The following is a 6,584-nucleotide window of genomic DNA, read 5'->3' on the forward strand; positions in this document are numbered from 1 at the left end:
ACGTACACTACGAAGTTTAGTTGAAGCCCTCCCACATGAACAGCTCTTGGAGGTGAATGCTTTCTTATATTCCAATGTTCAGCAGTGTGGTGGAAGCTACTGGATATCCTGCTATAGTTTCCGATCACCATGACTACTATCTGACAACACTAGATTTGTTCTCCTTCAAGTCTTCGTCAGGTAATATCTGAAATGGCTCGCTATCAGCAGTAACATTTCCCCCCCATCCTATACGCCAGTTAGAGCACTTGAGATGCGATGTATGAACTAATTTACGGAAACTCCCTCATGAAAGCCCTTGGGAGTATAGCCTCGTTCCCCCTGGCGGCGAGTCTTTCTCTAACGCTGGCATATATCAAGTGTTCCTCTACGAGTGTCATCTCATCCAATCCACTGTTCAAACGCTCTTATTCTGAAGCCACTTTGGCACCTGCAGAATCGGGCTTAGAGGAACTTCTTCCTTCGAGACTTAATCATTTTTTTTCATCTCCAACGGATATGTTTACACACATACTGTTTGCGAGTGTATGAGTTTCTATATCTTCCTTCGGCTAAAGATTATTCTCTGTTTTGGGATTTATCTATTCGTATATCAGCAGCTTCTGTCGATCTACCTTTCCTGCATTCTTTTCCGTGCCATTACTGTTTCCCCTGATAAAGCCACTGTTTAACTCCATGTTTCATTTTATTCACTCACGATAACTCTGTAGTTTTCTCACCTCCTAGTGTACATCTTACGTATTCTATGCTCCTTCATGTAATTTATTTCTGGACCGTCAAAAGAAAGAGAGAAAACACCAGCATGGCGTTTTGATCGAACGACTACCCTTCGTCGTATTTTGAAGGAATGCGGTTCTGAGCACATACCAGTTTTTCTTTGGCTTAAGAACCAAAGAATTTCTTTAATTTTTCGATACGTGCACGGGATATGAGCCATCCCAAACAAGGGTAACTTTTCTAATCCTTCAAGTGTCATTATCACCGATCTGACTTCTACCATCTCGAGAGCCTTGGAGTTTCTCTTCAGCTTCCGTTTTCTTAACTCTCCTAGATCACATTGACTTCGCGATGATCACCAGTATGGTTTTCACAAAGAGATCCGCCTGTGATATCCTCTCCTACGTCTGACTAATGCCTGGTTATCATCAGGAGAGAGTCTTCGGGGAATCCTACATCACAGACCGTGCTATCTCGAAAGCTTTTGATAGTGGGTGGGTCTCATCCCCCAAGCTCCTTTCTTTCGGGTTTTATCCCACGTTGTTCGCTTTCATTCTTAGCTTCCTCCAGAGTCGATTTATTTCATTAGTTCTTGACTGATTCGTCTCTTTTATCTCATCAGGAGTGGTGCTTATCATGGTTCTGTCCTGCCTCCTACTCTTTCTTCTCGATCGTCCCTCTTTCTTCAAGACAAGACTCAGCTGTGCATACATCAATCTTCCGAATTAACTTATTCATTCGTCCTCATCTATTCAGTTACATCAGATCTGGATAAGTTATCTCAGCTGGGCAGACGTAGCCCCCCTCTGCACTCAGATCAAGTGGTGGAGGACATATGACCCGACCCCGAACGGCATATGGACAGATTAGGTCAACCTGGAGTCACTAACCAGATCTAAGTAGATAAGATTCCCCACCTTATAACACACACACACACACACACACACACGCACACACACTCACACGATAGCGAAGAGGAGAGGAAGTCTCCGAAAGTTGGGTGTCAACTATGAGGTGATTAGGTACTCCGAAGAGAAGCTGGATCAGTTACCATAATTGGATAGGTAAAGAGCCCCTGGGAACGGTTCAGCCCTCCTTGACCGGTGTTTCCATTCCCACAAAATGCTGGGGAGAGAAAGTTTGGATGCATTGCCATATACTGTGAGAAGATTAAATTTGGAAATCTAGTACTTTAGATAACTAGCAGATTCGGACCCTCCGCGCCTCCTTCGACTCCCTCCCGAAGGAAAACGGTGGAATGGCATTGTTCAGTGGTACAATCAATCATTCCTGTCATATCTTCCTTCTCCATATCTTGTTGCTCAGAAAAGAGGAAAAATAAAGTATCTTACCGAATTCAAATGTTACCACAGCAGCCAACAATATGTAACTTGCCTAGGAAATGGCAACGATGTATGGCGGTTAGTCATCGTGCACCTGGCAACCTCCTGCTTTTTATAGTATATGAAGTATATAAAATGATGAAGTATAGCATTTTTCCGAAAATTTACCACCCCAGCAGATAGCAATTTCTAAACAATAAAATGCAACCGCGGGCTTCACACCATCAATTACTGAATCATCTCATTCTTTTCGATTAGATTTCGTTGTTTTTCATAAGTATAACACTAAGATTCACTCCCAGCAGAAATTAGTATTGCGTTTCATATCGTCTTAAAATTCCCCATTGATGGTTAAAATGGGACTAACATGCATCTAGACTTGTGGAGTTTCGTTTTTGGCATCGCGACAGTTATTTTTTTTTTCGACGCAACGTCTGTGGAACGAAAGCTGTGGAATAAAAGTTTCAAAACGTTGAGAAATGCTGTCTTAGTGGAATATTTTCCTTCCCCAAAGCTATGTTCATGTCATATCGGATGTACGAAGTAGATAATGCACACACACACACACACAGACACAGAATCATACAAAAAAAAGGAAATCGAAAACAGTTAAACAAAGAAAAGGAAATCGAAAACATTTAAGTCTGTAAAGTTGTGGAAAAGGCAATCCTAATTAGAAAGCGAATGGATGACTCCATAAAGAGTTGACATGACGTGAGGGACTCCACAGTTCTAAAGCAATGAGGTCATATGTAACTAACATTTCTGATTTCCACGAGAGAGTGAGCTCTGCCTCAAGAGAAAAAGGGGGAAGGCAAGGTGGACTTTTTCTATCTTAAATGGTAGAGAGCCTTTGACACTATACCGCACGGGAGGTTGATTAAGAACCTCAATCATCAGGTATGAATATAGGGGAAACTCCTTCGATGGGTCGACGTTACCGGCGGAGTGCCACAGGGTTCTGGTTAAGGACCATTATTCTTTTCGATCTACGTAAATTACATGCTTGAAGATATGGGCTCCTGCCAAGACGTGTTTACAGATGATGGCCTTTCATGAAGCAAAGGAAAAGCGTGACCCCTGACAGACACCAAAGCTGGCTTGATGCATGGTCGGTGAAGTACAGTGTAAATGTAAAGTATTGAGGATGAGTCGCAATGAAAGAGGGTCTCGTTATGATTACCATCTTGCCAAAAATAAGCTGTTGGAGAGAGAGAGAGAGAGAGAGAGAGAGAGAGAGAGAGAGAGAGAGAGAGAGAGAGAGAGAGATTGAGAGAATGTGTGCGTGTGTGAAAAGACTAGGGAATAGATATTTTTCCTAAGCTATCACTAGCGTTCCACCGTAGAAGAAAAATTAAGGAGACTAGATATCAGCTAAAATATTTTGAAATAGCATTCACGTTCGTGAAAAAGTAATCGTTCAGCAAGGTGTTCATATCATACATCTGGATAAAACTAGAATGTGCTTCACACGTTTGGTCACTGCACCAAAAGAAGCACAAAGAACTACTAGAAAAGGTCTGGAGGATTGTAGCAACGATAGGAACAGAATTAGGAGAGCTGAGTTACAGGGAACAGCTGGAGGCTTTAAATTTGTCCATCTTGGAAGAAAGAAGAGTGAGGGTTGACCTCACTTGACGTAGACAGTGAACAGTTCTTCGCGAGATATAGGAAGAGAACCACCAGAGAACATAACATGAAATCAAACAAGAAACACTTTAAAAAGAATTCGTACCTTTACAGTACAACTGTTGTAGATGAATGAAATAAAATGCCTGGAGTCATGGTTAGCGCAGACAGAATACAGACACCATGTAGTATACTCCAGAGACCACGAGTGTAAGAAATCCCTACCTGTTCATCACAAATAGCAATTACACACACACACACACACACACAAAAGCAAAGGTGGAAAGACCAATGCCCAGTTTTGTACCGTGAATGATCGTTATTACGTCAATGAAACCCAATTAAGACGTGGTTGGATCTCACAACGTGCACTCGTGCAGTTTTAAGTTCACCAGGTCATATTGTCTTATCTCATGAGTTACCTAGTGAATTGATCAGGGATTTGCAAAGCAACTCACGGTTGAGCAAGGTACGAATGGATGATTCAGTGAGATCCCAGGTGTTATACTTTGCTGTAAGTGTGTTCTTGCACCATATATACAATTTATGTTCTCCTCCTCCTCCTCCTCTTCCTCTTTCTCCTCCTCCTATTTCTCCTCCTCCTCTTTCTCTTTCTCCTCCTCTAAGTAGATAGCCGACTCCTCTTGACGTAAAATAGGTGATACTACCTATAGGACATACGTGAGAGTTGCTTCTATTAGATCAAGCCCAGGTTCGAGTCTTAGACAAGGCAGTGCGGCTCACAGCCAACCCACCATGTTCATCCTCCCCTCGTGGCTGGTCGATAAATGGGTACCTGGCGTAAACGTGGGTGTATGAATGTATACAACGAATACTAGAAGTCCTTGGCTGAGGCATACAACTGTCCACGCCATCTCAGAAGGCAAAGAATTTAAGGTGAATTCTATCATTAGACTTTCGTCCTCTCCAACTCACCATAACCGTAGATGAACAATTGTCTTTGGATATATAAGAGTTCCATATATATATATATATATATATATATATATATATATATATATATATATATATATATATATATATATCTTTCATTCCTGTCAGCGAGACCCGAGTACAGACACCCGGCCGGCTACCTCCCTCCCTCCCGAGCCAGTAGCAGTAATGGCAGTCACCTGTGGCATCAGCTTCTTAACGACGCGTTGCAGCCTTGAGACCCGACACCGTCATCTTGCAGCCAGCTGAGGACGGGTGTCAGTAGCAAGAGGCAAGGCATGGGTCAGCAGTCAGTGTCACCGCGATTGTCACTTGCTGTCAGAATGACGCATCGAGCACCGCTTGTGGTCATATACCAACAGGTTTTAACTGTCAGTGGCGAGGAACAGACGGTAAGAATAATGCATGCAAATTCTAATTATGCGCTCGGGAGTAGACCGCGCGAACAACACTCCTCCTCCTCCCCTCACATAACCGATGTTGTGTGAGGGTGTCGTCTCCTCTCTGAATGAGGCTTTCGGAGCGCAAGAGCGGCAGCGAAAAATGACAGTGCTCCCAAATTGTCCTGGTTGGAAATAGGCAGCGTTCACTAAAATAATGTTATTCTGGAGGATAGATGGGAGGACTGAGGCGCTTTGGTGGCTACCGGGGACGACCACCTGAATGTAAATTGACCTTGAAAGGAAAAAGAAATGGCTAAACGGTATTAGACTAACTTGTTGCCCTGAATTTAGAGGGAGCGCAATACGAGTGTTCCAAAGTATACCGATGCTGCTTCATTTGATTCACACAGAACGTATCCTTCCTACAGGCGCAAGCCTAGATGAGACTTTGAGACGATGTGGCAAACTTTCTAAACATCAACTTCACCACACTAAAAACTTCACAGAGGAGATTGTCTCAAAACACGTAGATGATAACAGAATCTGGTTGCAATGAATGGGGGTGGTAGAGTGCTGGTGTATGTATACATACTTGTTCGTCTGCAACCCCGTCAGCACGAGGGTATACGACCCTCGAGCACGACGGTACGACCCTCAAGCACGACGGTACTACCCTCGAACACGTCTGTACGACTCTCGAGTATCAAAGTACGACACTTTGGTATGATGGTCTGGCTAGGATGGGTCGTAACCCCTTTGGTCGTACCGTCGCACTCAAGGGTCGTACGGTCGTGCTCAAAAGGTCGCACCGTCGAGCTTAAGAACGCAAAAACGAACATTCAGCTGCTAGACATTTTCCGAGCTACAGCCGTTCATCACATGCAAGCCCAACGTAAAAAAAAAAAAAAAGGCAAATGATCATCATTCGTGAGACGCTGGGATACCCATGTTCTTGACGCAGTTGAAGAATGTCGGGTGTGTTTTGTCTGCCCATCATTAATGAATTATTTCTTCCCCTAACACACACACACACACGCATACTTTACCACCTGTCTGCGTTTCCGTCAATGGACGCTCCTCGTATAAGAAAACGGTGGGTATATAATATTTCTTTTCGTTCCGCCAGAACATTATTTCCCTGTGGTATCTAATTTCCTAATTTCCATGCTCGAGACATGAATACATTCGCCCTCCCTTGTTCCGAACTTCAAATGGAAGGATAAAATCGTAGGATTTCAGCAACTGGGGTTTGTTTTATGAGTTATGACTTGCCGGAGATCCTGTCCACGCCGGGGGAATCCATCATCTGAAAACTAATAATTACCCAATTGCCTTAAATGCAGGTAGGAGAAACGTCTTCCACACAGTCGGAAGAGTTCCATTAAACTAACACTCACACCGCCAGCTCGCAGTTATTATACAATTATTGACAGCATCTAAAGTATAGACTGTGAGACTTCTTTAAACCCACAAGACTCCATCGGGGGTTTAGCTGAGCGAGGGTCTGAAGGTTCTTTTTGCCTCCGAAGGCGTTATTTTCCTCGGGAAAATTACTTTA

This window comes from Panulirus ornatus, chromosome 4 (genome assembly GCF_036320965.1).
Source record: "Panulirus ornatus isolate Po-2019 chromosome 4, ASM3632096v1, whole genome shotgun sequence".
NCBI lineage: Eukaryota > Metazoa > Arthropoda > Malacostraca > Decapoda > Palinuridae > Panulirus > Panulirus ornatus.